At 39.8% G+C, this 13,261-nt stretch overlaps 1 long non-coding RNA gene across 2 annotated transcripts in view; it reads right to left on the bottom strand.

Moving 5' to 3' along the window:
* Window positions 1–13,261, bottom strand: part of LOC105937220 — a 117,039-nt gene that overhangs the window by 46,376 nt on the left and 57,402 nt on the right. Inside the window, exon 4 of one of the 2 annotated variants that reach the window (XR_001166921.3) lies at window positions 11,519–11,652. The exons of the other annotated variant lie outside the window; for it this stretch is intronic. This is a non-coding gene — a long non-coding RNA (uncharacterized LOC105937220). The remainder of the gene's footprint in view (window positions 1–11,518; window positions 11,653–13,261) is intronic. 2 annotated transcript variants of the gene reach the window in all.

Genomic DNA, 13,261 nt, shown 5'->3' with positions numbered 1-13,261 from the left:
GACCGAAAGAACGAGATCCCGGATACAAGCGGCTGAAATGAGTTTTCTCCGTAGTGTGTCTGGGCTCTCCCTTAGAGATAGGGTGAGGAGCTCAGTCATCCGGGGAGGACTCAGAGTAGAGCCGCTGCTCCTCCACGTCGAGAGGAGCCAGTTGAGGTGGCTCGGGCATCTGGTCAGGATGCCTCCTGGACGCCTCCCTGGAGAGGTGTTCCGGGCACGTCCCACCGGGAGGAGGCCCAGGGGAAGACCCAGGACACGCTGGAGGGACTATGTCTCCCGGCTGGCCTGGGAACGCCTTGGGATTCCTCCTGAGGAGCTGGCCCAAGTGGCTGGGGAGAGGGACGTCTGGGCCTCCCTACTGAAGCTGCTACCCCCGCGACCCGACCCCGGATAAGCGGAAGACAACGGACGGACGGACGGACTTACTCTGCCTTGCAAATGTTTTCACACCCCTTAAATTTTTTGACATTTTGTCACACAAAAATGCCAGAATTAAATGTATGTTGTTGAGATGTGGTGCAACAGAAGCACATAAACATAGTACATAATTTTGAGGTAGAAATTAAATATATTAGCATCATGAAGAGCCAGAAACACAACAAGGGGATTTATATTAATCCATATTCATGTGTTAGAATGGCCCAGTCAAAGTTCAGACCTAAATCCAAAAAAAAATTTAAAAAACACACAGCGGGACTTGAAAAGTGATGTTCACAATAAAAAAAATAAAGAAAATGGAATCTATGGATTATGTTCTGTCCAATATGGTGGCCTAGTTAGTGTTAGTCTGTCACATACAATCCCAATATGACACTGAAGTTTAAGCAGTGAGTTCAAATGTGAAAGAACATTCAGATCTGTGACCGACTGGCGACCTGTCCAGCCTCTCGCCCATTGACAGCTGGAGAGAGGCACCAGCACCCCTTGCGGCCCCACAAGGGATAAAGCATGTAGCAAAATGGATGGATGGATGGATGGATGGATGGATGGATGGATGGACGGATGGATGGATGAAGAATATGTAGATATGAAATGCTCAGAGAATATGAACAAAAGTAGATATATTAAAAGGAAACATTCAAGAGTTTGCCTTGAAATGATCCAAAAAAAAGAAAAAAGAAAATAACAAGTATCCAAGAGGCTAAAAAGGGGTCAGTCAATTTCTTGTGAAGTAATATTTAAAAAGGCCTTGTTTCATGATTGCAGTTTAGGGAGAATCTAAATATCTAATCAGCAACGGTAGAAATGTATTGCTGCTTTTATTAGACAGAAGCTGCAGCAGACCTGATGAAGTTAAAGGGCCAAAGCAGCATAAAAGTTAACTTGTTGAAAAAAAAAATAGAGTTAAAATCAAAAGTAAAAGTGAGGCGCTGAGCCACAAAGGGTAGAGCATATTTCTGAGAAGTTAGGTTAACTTTGATGCAGCTGATCTGTTTCTAGCATAATGTCTGATTCTTTCAGTTCCTCAGACCTAAGTTTTTGTGATAAATGTCCAGATGAGGTTTCTTCCTCCTGGAACACTGCATGTTTCCCCCCCCTTCATCCATGCTTCAGTTAAAATCAAAACAATTGACTTATGCAGCTGTGGCTTTGTGGTGGCTTCTAATCCATGAAGACCAGACCAACAGTGTTACCAAAAAAACTTTGGAACAAGTAAGCAGTTTGAAAAAAAAAAATAACACCAACAATGATTCCCTATTTTATACAGTTTAAGCCAAGTAGAAATTCACTGGAGGGTTAAAGCTGTAAACGTAGTAAAAAATGTTTCAAGTCAAATCTTTTTTTTTTTCTATTTACAAGCTCTCTTGGTCGATAACTTACTTCTGCTTTATTTGGTTTTGCATGTAGTTTTTGCCCCAATTAGAAGCATTGGTATTAAAGTATGGCAGTTGTGACCGATAAACTATTTTGCCTGATCTAATAAAAAAAAATAATAATAATAATAATAATTACTTTTGCTCCTTGCTACTTAGTCAAACATGATTTATGATGGGGTTGGTGCAACACAAGCCCATTTTGAAAAGCATGCATACTTCTTAAAGCTATAGAATAGTTCTATATAATACAACATTGTCAAATTTAAGAACATCACAGGTATTGCAAGATATTTATCCAGAAAAAAGTTATTTTCAGTGGCAAACTGCATTATGATTTCATCTCATGCTGCTTTTTTACTTCAACAAAGGTTCCTTGCAAACCAAAACAAAGTCAGAGAACAGATAGTACCACAATTGAAATTAAGTATGCCTTTATTTTTTATAGTTTAATAATATATTTAGAATCCTAAATGGCCATCAGTTATCATTAGAGACCCTACTGGAAGGCTGAATCGAGGCAGGAACCTGTGAAAAAAAGGAATCAATATTTCTTCTTTTCAGTCTCGCTTGTGCCAACGAACCCGTCAGTTCATTATGTCTGAAAAGACGCCACAAAGCCACCACCGTTTAGGTTGTCATGTTTTAACTTCAAGTGAAGCATAGTCTGAGGGGAAAATATGTTGCTTTTAAGGCGGAAGAAATCTCTTTGGGAAACCCAACCCTTAAACTTGGGACTGACTCAGTCGCTGCTGCGGTCAAAAGCTGCAACGGATTCAGTCTTTGTGTTCCTCTCATATTGCACCTAAAAACCCATGGAGAGTATCCCACAAGCTCGGGTGGATATGCAATAGCAGCAACTACTTTATTTTTACATTTCCTTTTAGAGTGCAGTTTTGTTCGGTCGCCAATGCCGTTAATGGTCTTTAATGGTCTTTAATGATGCATTTTAACCATTCTGTCTCCAGGGTGGAATAACTGTACAACAGATAACTTAAGTCGATTACAAAACAAGAACTGGGTGAAGAAGCATGAAATTCTCACAAATCTTCTCTAAAATTTTGCAAACAGATGAGAATATATGCATACACTTGTGCTAAAATGTAGCTAATGGGTTTCTCATTCTGGCCGTTTGACCACTCCTCTTGACAGAATTGGCAGATTTCCTTTGTTTGCTCTCCTGGCATGGCATGGACTCTGCTTTCAATTATGTCCTCACATTTTCAACAGATTTCAGGTCAGTGCTTTGTGGAGGACTTTACAGCAGCTCAATGTCCCCTTATTCATCCATTAGGTAAAGATAGGGTCTGCGATTTTTCCAGAATTTTCACCAAGTCCCTTTTTGAATAACTGCGCATGGGCAAGACTGTCTTACCCTGCTCTTCCGCTCTTCAAGGGAGATTGCGTGAGAAAGAAACTCCTAAATCTACTCTGGTCTTATTTCTTTCTATTTGCTCTTCTTCTCATTAACTTGTACGTGGTTCGCTTCTTGTGACTCTCAGACATGTTCAAAGTCTACGGTGAGAGCAGCGAAGCAACAATGAACGGCTAACATCGAAGCTAACCGCTAAGCTAACCGGATACATAAACACTAGAAGTGCGCGTGCGGAGTCAGCAAGTGGAAACTAACAAGGAACATATACACATGCTGGCGTTACGTGAGTGCGTCACAATGATTGGCATGTAGGACAACCAATAGATAAGATGATACACCAGAACCTGAGGGACAGAAGAGAGAGAGAGCAGGAACAAAGGTCTGACAAATCTCAAAGAGATCTGCAGAGAAAAGAGAAAAGTTTTAACCTCCTTTTCAGAATATATAATGTATTGACCACTTTCTGAATACAAGGCCCATTTTACCCAGTATAATATAAAGTGTTTCTGAACAGGATTGCCAACTATGGCTTTAACCATTTTTGATTTATGTTTGGGTTCAAATTCCATCATATGACCCAAACTGCTGCCCCCAAAATAAAAGAAGATTGGTTAGCGAGTTCAAGCACAACCCGAGAACTACAAAGAGTCAAGGAGAAACTAGAAACTGCTGGAAAACCAGCATCATCGACGACGGCAAGCTGGGTTAAAGTCAGCACAGACTGAGAGCGTGCAAAAAAAATAAAGGCATCATATGGGGTAAGATAACTGTCAATATAAATGTATGTGTAGGTCTGTGAATTTGTAAATGTATGTCAATAAACGTTAATAAATTTAAGATTTGTATTTGCTCCTGGTTGTCAACTCATACATACGTGGGACATAAGATGTTTCATCTGTGAGAATACAAGTTACAAAGTTAAAATTACAAATTTACAAGTACGAATCTACAACCTCTGATGAAGCTAGTACACACCCTACCAGTTGGTGGCAGTAATGACATGCCACTACAGATGTTTCATCTGTGAGAATGCAAGTGTTGTTTTCTTCTTTCTCTACTTCTTGTTTAATGGTGGTTGGTGAAAAACATTCAAGTGCATTACCATTACCAATTGGTAAGAAGTGTAAAATAGCTTCATCAGGGGTTGTCGTTCTCATAAATTTGAGATTCATACTCGTAAATTTGCTTTGTAATTGTATATTTGTGATTCATACTTGTAAATTTGTAATTTGTACTAGTACTGTTACAAAGTTGTAACTCTAACTGTATTTGTAACTCCTAAACTTGTATTCTCATAGATGAAACATTTAATGTGACACGCATGTATGAGTTGACAACCAGGAACAAATACAAATCTTAAATTTATTCATGTTTATTGACTTACCTTTACAAATTCAGAAACCTACACATATGTTTATATTGACAGTTATCCCATAGCATTACAACCTTCAAGCCTGACTGCCATTGGGGGCTGCTAACACGGTAAAAAAAAAAAAAAGAAAACACATCCTGGAAGAGAACTGTATGGTCATATGAGAAAAGGCCTGAACTGCTTTTTTTGCCACAATGGCTGGAATAATGTTCAAAAGGCTAAAGGTGACACTTAAGAACACTAAAAAACACTGGACCAACTGTCCAGCATGGCGGTCGCATTGCCATGCTGTTGTGTTGTCAGTAATACTGGTGCATCACAGAAAGTGGGTAGGAAAATCAGGACAAAACCCTCCACATTTTTCCACTTTACCTAAACTCAAAGATATGCAGCCTGTAGCTATGGAACCACACACGTCTCTTTAGGCCCTTCACAGTGGCTCTTAATAACTTTGGTCAAAAGTGATATAGACCTGAGGAGTGACTTTGAAGTGTTCTCATGAGATATCTGCACATCATTTCCACAACAAAATGGCACTATTGGTAGAAGGAACTGTTTCATTTTATTTATTTAAATCAATTTATTGGTCATGCGTTTACAAGCAATTTGCTTTTTCCTTCAATTCTCGAAACACTCTTGATTTATTAGATATTTACCAAACCTGAGTACTATCTTTTTCAAAGGTCATGCAGGCCTAGTGGTCCAAGATAGTTTTTATTCTATAGGAGCTAGGGGAAATATGGCTCTTTGCACTATAACAGCTTGCTGACCCCTGAACTAGCCTGTTGAAACGTAGACATGTTGGATGTTTCAACTGGACTTTCAACTCAACTTAAACTTGTGCACCCTATTCTTGGCAGAGATCCCTGAAGCTGCCTGATATGAAATCCTTCCTCCTTGGAAAGAGAACAGCTGAAACACACCACTGGGCCCAAGTTTTATAGGACATGACTGTCCAGTTAGCAAGAATTTTAATAGTATAAAAGAAGACCTAATGATTAATGTGTGATTAAATCACATAAGAAGTGTTCATGACATGTTCATGACACAAAGAGGATCATCGGTTTAAAAAAAATAATTCTGTGCCAGTGAAGATTTTCACTATTGGTGACTGAGCTTCGACAAATTGCATGTTACAAAAAGAGGACTATGGTTAGTACCTGCTGTGTGGGTATAAAAGTCAAACCATGAACCCTTCAGGTCTTAAACTTCAGTTCCTAACTGAATGGCCCATGTGGTCACTTTTGAGGCTACGGCTTGAAGTGCTGTGAGTCAATGGATGGCTCCTCTATCACTTGTCTGCTTTAAGTTAAATAACAGAAACACCTTCTTCATTCATGAGGGGAGGATTTACTGCACACACTGCACAAAAAGCATGCATTAGCCTAAGCTGGGAGTAGCTGATCACTGTAAATGTCAAATGGCGTCTTTGTTTTTCTTCTGTGCAGAACATCAGGGACTTTGTTCACACTTGTTCCAAAAAGAAAGACAAGCAGCTCAGGTTTGTTTGCACTGTGCGATGGTGGTCCATGTGGATCAGCTGGAAATGAAGTCCTTATGCTGCCCCACCTACACATCTGCTTAGCTGTTCAAAAAAAACAAAAAACAAAAAACTCAAGCCATTCTCCAATATACATCAGGATATGCGCATTTAATGTTTTGATGGTATAATATCTGTCAAATTGCACACAATTTAAAACTCTGAGGACTGCTGCTATTGCAAACATCACCCACGCAATTTCCTGTCTCACCTGCTCGTAGCTACACAAAACAAGTTTAGATTTCAATGCCACATTCAGTAGAAAGGCCTCCTAAATTAGCAACTTTTACATATTTTAAAGTAAAAAAACATCTATTGTGCTCTTACTTCTGAATTTCTCCAGCAACATAGTGTGGTTAGCTTTCTCGGATGACTTTATTTGTCAGCCAACGTAGAAAAAAAAAATAGTTTGCCAATTAGATAAAAGACTGAAAACTCTGAAATCACACTTAAAGCTTCTTTGAAGTGAGTTTCAAAGAAAAGAAAAAAAATCTAAATTTTCATTGCTTTCTCTGCATGTTGTGAGGGTGATCCCAGGCAGGTTGCCAGGTTGGCTGAAGAGATTTTGGTCAGGAGCTGACGCACAATGAGACAGTCCAGGCCTCTGATGAGTCAAAGCTCCGCTTTAATATATCACAGCTAGAAATCTGCAACCGGCTGATGAGATGAGTGGCGAGCTGGCTGCCAGCGACTGCGAGTCAGCATGAATAACTCTTCAAATTAGCAGATTGTTTTCTTGCACGGCGCTGTGTGACAGGCAGGCAGTAGGGAGCCACCTCTGAAAACGGGAATGTGTCTCAGATGGACCGTTTCTGATAAATTAACAGCGGCGTGGCAGATACTCAAAGCGTTCCAGGAATACGAACACATCCTGACTAAAAACATTTTATCAGCTTTTAAGGTGAACCAACAGGTCATTTTTTTTTCTCATTCTTTTTTTCGCACCCTCTTCTGAAAAACAAAACTGAAAAAAGTTTGTGGGTTTCAGACAAGGCTTTACTATTTAGGGAGAGTTTTTTGACAGGAGGCAGAGCGGCTGCGAGCAGATGTTTAACATTTTCTCTTCGGGTGCCCACATACTCCTCTCACCTGAACTCGCAACACCTTCTGTGACTTATCTCCTTCAATTCTCCTGCCTTTCATCTCTCTGCATGCCTCCTCTGCATCTTTTTTTTATGGTGCAGCAGCAATTTAAAAGGCTTCTTATCTGTTGGCGACAATACGTAACATTTCTGATAATCCTTCAGGTGTAGCCTCGGACTTCAAATGTGAATAGGGATTGATTTTGCAACCATTTGATAAAAAAAAAGAATTCCCTCTGACAGACATTTGGATCATGTTCCCTGTAGAGCTTGTAAACACTCAGAGTCCGACGGCGGGATGAACTATGTAATACAGCGTATTGCAAAAGTGTTCACACCCCAACAACTTTTCACATTCTGTCATGTTACACCCAAAAGCACCAATGTATTTTATTCGGATTTTAGGTGATGGGCCGACACAGTCGTGCATTGCGGGGGAAGTGGAAGGAATAGGATTCATGGTTTCAATTAGTAGCTTTTTAGTTTTTTTGTATGGATACAAATGTTACAAGTGTTGTGTGAATTTGAATTCAGTCCCCCTTAACCTGAAATTGAAATGCAGGTCAAGCAAGAAGTTGCCTCCAGAATAGGCAGCTTTGGTGACCGAAGCGTACCAGTGTGTAACTTAGTCTTCTTAAACAACAACATGTAGAATAAGGAACTCAACAGACCAGTCAGGGAGAAAGTTGTTTAACAGTTAAAAGCAGCTTTAGGTTATAAAGCAACACAACAAGCTTTGAGAGTATCAAGGAGCGCAGTTTAATCTGGCCCAACTGGAGAAGCTGCAGAGATCCAAAGGTCAGATGGGACAGTCTGTCCACGAATCTGTCACTGAAGAAGAAACCCGTTAAAGGTCATTTTAAAAACATGCTGCAAGCTGGGTAGGTGAACACAGCAAACATGTTAAAGACGATGCTCCGGGCAATGCAGTGTGTGGAGAAATGATTACACTTCACACCCTGCAAACACCATCTCCATTATAAAACATGGCAGCATCATGTTGTGCGAAGGCTTCCTTCAGCAGGGACAGGGATGGTGGTGACAGTTTAGAGATGAGTAATGGAGCCAAATACAGGACAACACTGTAGGACAATATGTTAGCGGCTGCATAACCGGTGCAGCCGCTAGGACGGTCAAAGTCCAGGGCTAAATCCCATGGAGAACATCTGTGAATATTAACTTTCAAGTCTTGGCACAGATTCTCAATCTAATCTGATGGCACTCAAGCTTTTAGGGAAGAATAATGGACGAAGAATAAACAAGTTTCCAGATGTGCAAAGCTGGTAAAGATATACCCCAAATGTTTTGCAAATGAAATTGCAGCAAAAGGTGGTTCTACAAAATGTATTGCATAATTTTCATTCCATATCAGAGTTTTGCACTACTTTGTATTGATCTATTAGGTAAGAATCCCAGTATAATGCGCTTCAGTTTTTAGGTGTAGCTAGACAAAATGTGGATGGTTTAAAGGGTATGAATACTTTTTTCAAGGTCCTGCGAAAGACAACAGTTGCCTTGAGATTATGCCTGAATTACTATACTATGCACAGTTATGTGCACAAGTGAATGACTAAAGACGAAACTATCTGCAACTGAAAATTGTACAAAACAAATGGCTTTCATTACCGAATTCAGCTCCTACATTATTATTCTCTTAGGTAGAACCAGATTTCTGCATGTTTTTAAAAAAAACAGCACTATCCCAGTGTGCTGTATTTACACACTATTTACAGCTGTGTGCAATATTCAAATTAGGCTTTTTTTATACTGACGTTCAAAGGTCACACTCCTCTTCTGTAAATGCCAAGCTCACAATATGTGGAACATCAGGAAATGCAACTAAACTGCAAAAATAAAAGTGACGTTTCTGTCACAACAGTTGAGCCAGGTGCTTGTTTTCTCACTCATTTCAATGCATGACTGGCAAAGAGGTTTGCTTTCAGATCTCTGAACTGCACAAATCCTCCTTCGTGAATGGATATCAGCCACCTGTTTGTGCAAGGCGTATTGTCATGGGTCAAAATCTTCCTTTAGTGATGATTTAAAAAAAAAAAAAAAGTCATACAACATGAAAAAAATGACATTGAAAAGGTTTAGTTACATTTCAGACTTGTGCAATCCAGGGATGGAGTTTTATCTTTTGGCTGGAAAATCTGTATGCATCTTCAAGTGTTTCTGCCACAAGAAATAGTATTTTGATTACATTGAGCATTATGTGTGCCATCTCATTGTTGGTCGTAAATATCTTACTTTAACTGAATAAAACAAAGAGCCCCCCCCCCCCCCACACACACACACACAAAAATAATCCTAGCCCATATCATGAGCGCAACCCTGACATCAAACCCGATCCACTGTTTGAAAACAGTCATTTGGTTACAGAATTGTTCTCAGACAGATGTGAAATGGTTTAAATGATGACTCAGATAACATTATCAAGATAATAACCAAAGTCCTGAACTATCCAGAGAACTACAGCCCTAAAATCAGTAACAATAAACTGATTTTAGTATTAAAATAACACCTCTTTTCCAACAAGCAGCTATGTATGGGTGCATTTTCAAAAAGCCAGTGTTTTATCCAAGTAGACATGGACACAAAGGCCAAAACTGCTGCAAGTTTCGGCAACAATCCCTAAGTGTGGTCTGATGGTTTTTGCTGGGATTTTGCTTGAGCAGTTGTTCACATTAAAATTTTAATCAAGCCGCCGTCAGAATCCAGAGTGACTGGCCTTCAGTCCTGAGCCACGTGCCCAGATGACTTGAGGTTGCATGCTGCACGCATGGGTCGGTTGCTACACATTTCAGTCCATGTGCATCAGTTCTAAAGTTGTGCAATCAGAGCCGACAAATTTACCAACACCAACATTTTCTTCCGTAGTATTTGATGATACTGCTGTTTTAGGAATTAGATTTTATAGAAGGCCCACTCTAGTAACAGGAAGTAGCATGTAAGTCACATTCTTCTGCACGGAGGGTGAATAGAGGCATAAACCTGCAGCTCCAAACAATGAACGTGAGCATTTAGGTATCAAACAGAGGCGTAATCACAACATCTGCTGTGCTTGTTTTGTCCACCGTTTGCAACTTCCTGCCTCCTCCGCCGCTAAATGGTAAAACTGTCAAACGCAAATCTGGGGGAAAAAAATAAATAAATCGGGCGACAAGCGACATAGCCGTTTCTGGCTGAGGATGCTTTAAAATAAATCTGAGATGTATCTGAGATAGGACAATGTATGAGAGTGGCCAGGATATGACATGAAATAAGTCTGAATTGTGTCATAATAAACAGGAGAAAATCAGATATGGGTCACATATGGGCAAAATGGCTGGATTAGAAGGCAGTTCTGCCTGCGGTGGGAACACAGGCCAGTTCAACAAGTACAAGAAATTGATTTGTGGCCGGAATCAGCCGGTTTCACATTTCATCTGCTCAGTTATCAAAAGGTTGCGAGTTGAAGATATAATCTCTTTCTAATCGGTAAACGCCCTTTACCTAACCAACGGTTTGAGCTGCCATATACACACTGAGCTGTGACAGCAGAAAACACACCTCAGCGTTGTCCCCTTAAACAAACCTGGAAGCGTTTCAGTTAGAAGAAAGTAATTTGAACCTTAAAATCAAATAGATAAACCCAACTTCTTTCCTTCAACTCGCTGTAGAAAAAAAAAAAAAGCTGGCTGCCTCCCAAGAGAGCAACTAACACTTAAACTGGAGATGCAGCACCATCTTTGCAGAGCTGGACGAAACTGCTTTTGCCTCCAACAGTCCAAATTTTACACAAACGGCAACCCTATGAACTCTGGGAAGACCCAAAGTCGATGGGTTGGGGTTGCTTTTTGTCTGCGTTTGCGGCTGACCACCTAAAACATCCAATCGTCTTCCACTGATGAAGCAAACTGAAAAACACGAGGTCCTGGTTAAGATTTAAAGAGAGCAAGAACGTCAGCATTGCTGCTAAGCTCAGAAAGATTACGCTCCAATTAATTAGATACACGTTTTAGAAGAACTGATATTTATTTACACAGTTCTGCAGCATTTCTTTTCTTTTTTTTATAGATGAATTAATAAGTCTTCCCTTTATTTATTAGAACAATGACTAGTTTGAAGGTGCCTTAATAAACAACTAGTGAATCAAGACACATCGGAGGGGAGGGGCTAAACATGACGACAGATTTATAATATCTGTCAAGGTGACCCGTTTAGTGCCTCTGAGCCAAAGGCCTTTATCCACTCAGTAAACATTATTATGGGACGTCCAAATGGAGGAGTGTGCTGATGGATCCACGGCTGAATGAGCGTGTTGGGGAAGAAAAGAGGTGTGGGAGTGTTTACCTGCGTGAGACTGGATGAGGGTGGCAGCAGCTCTGGGCGTGTGCTTTAACCGGGACGGGATGACTCAGTTTGGTAACAATATCTCATTTCCCTAAAGCTGGTCCTGCTTCACAGCAGGCAGCCTCCCCGGTTACCTAATGATGCCCAACATAACAAAAAAACATGAGGTTTTGTTTTAAATGTTACCACTCATTAACATTTTATTTAAAGAAATATTTGATATGTTCATTGTTAACGTGAAAGAAACCCACACACTAACAGGTTAGCACGTCCTCTGGTAAACACCCGGGCTATTTTAGGACATTTTTGACAGAGACAGTTGTCTGCTAGAAATTTGAACTTTAGCTCCAATAAACAAGGAGAGACTTTGTGTGAAGCTTAGATTCAAATTTTCATAATCCAGACTAGCATAGGCATATCAGATTTTTCCTACTTTGCCCATCTCAGCCACCTTTAAACTCCATAGCTCCTCCCGCCAAACAAAATCTGTCTATAGCTATAAAAACCCACTGGACCCGAGGGGTAAAGTAAATAACTTGTCCAGCGTTACAGCATTGCCTTTAAATTTTTTTTATTTTTTTTTATTATGAACGTTAAATGAAGTGTTATTTTATTTTGGGGATTTAGTCCAAAGAAAAGCTTCAAACTTTTGAAATGAGGTTTAAGAGAAAAAGCTTCAGTATATTTTAGGGAGCTAAAATAGTCATTTCCATATTTTGGAAAATAACAAGAATTTGCTACCCCTTAAATAAAGGGGAAGAGGAACATGACCCATGTACAGAGGCCTCAGTCCTCTACGGGTTTGGGTCCCGACCTGGAGACCTTTGCTGCATGTTACTCCCCTTTGCTCTTCACCCATTTCCTGTCTGGCAGCAGCCAAATAAAGGCCACTAGCGGCAGAAAAAAAATTAATAAATAAAAATATATCAGATGTGGTGAAGGTTCCCGAAAGCCACTGTGAAGGGGCCAAGGAGCCACATGTGGCTCTGGCGCCACAGGTTGCAGACCGCTGGCCTTGCATGAATGGTTGATGAGGAAATAAGACTGGGGCCTTAAGCAACCTTATTTATTTCAGCTTTATTACTTTAAACTCTGAGGCTTTAATGCACAGAAGCATCATACTTCAAGCTCACCTCAGGTAGTAAAGCTCCCTTTGAAACTCCAAGAGACAGTGAATTTAGAATTTGGCTTAAAATGAAATGTATATATATATATATATATATATATATATATATATATATATATATATATATATATATATATATATATATATAAAATCTCAATCAGAGGTTTTCTTAAAACGTTTTATTTTTTAAATGTATAAATTTCACTGCTTTGCAATTTCTTCTCCACAAAATTTCCACACTTCACATTTATAGCCGCTCATAAATCAGCCTCACTAATGGATTTTAAGGGTCAACGCAGGACTGGATGCTCTGATACTTTCGTGCAACAATTTTATCCAGAAGCATAAAGGAAGAAAATACAAAAGCCGGCCTCGCTTGGTGTTTTTATTTTCCTTCTTCTTTTAGTGTCAGTTAAATTATATTAAGAGCGCCGGCATTCTGCTAAAATATAAACAGAGAAAGCAATAATAATGAACGTCGCTCTCCGAATTCATTTGTATGCATAATGTTAGAAACCAAAGCCATTTGGAAACTCGCCGGCAGAACTTTCTCAACATGTTAGACAAGAAAAAGATTGCGTTGATAAATATGAACTGGAAACTGTAATGCGTTCTCG

The sequence above is a fragment of the Fundulus heteroclitus genome, chromosome 22, assembly GCF_011125445.2.
Source record: "Fundulus heteroclitus isolate FHET01 chromosome 22, MU-UCD_Fhet_4.1, whole genome shotgun sequence".
Taxonomy (NCBI): Eukaryota; Metazoa; Chordata; class Actinopteri; order Cyprinodontiformes; family Fundulidae; genus Fundulus; species Fundulus heteroclitus.
The sequence above is the reverse complement of the archived record's forward strand: the minus strand, read 5'-3'. Positions and strand labels throughout refer to the sequence as shown.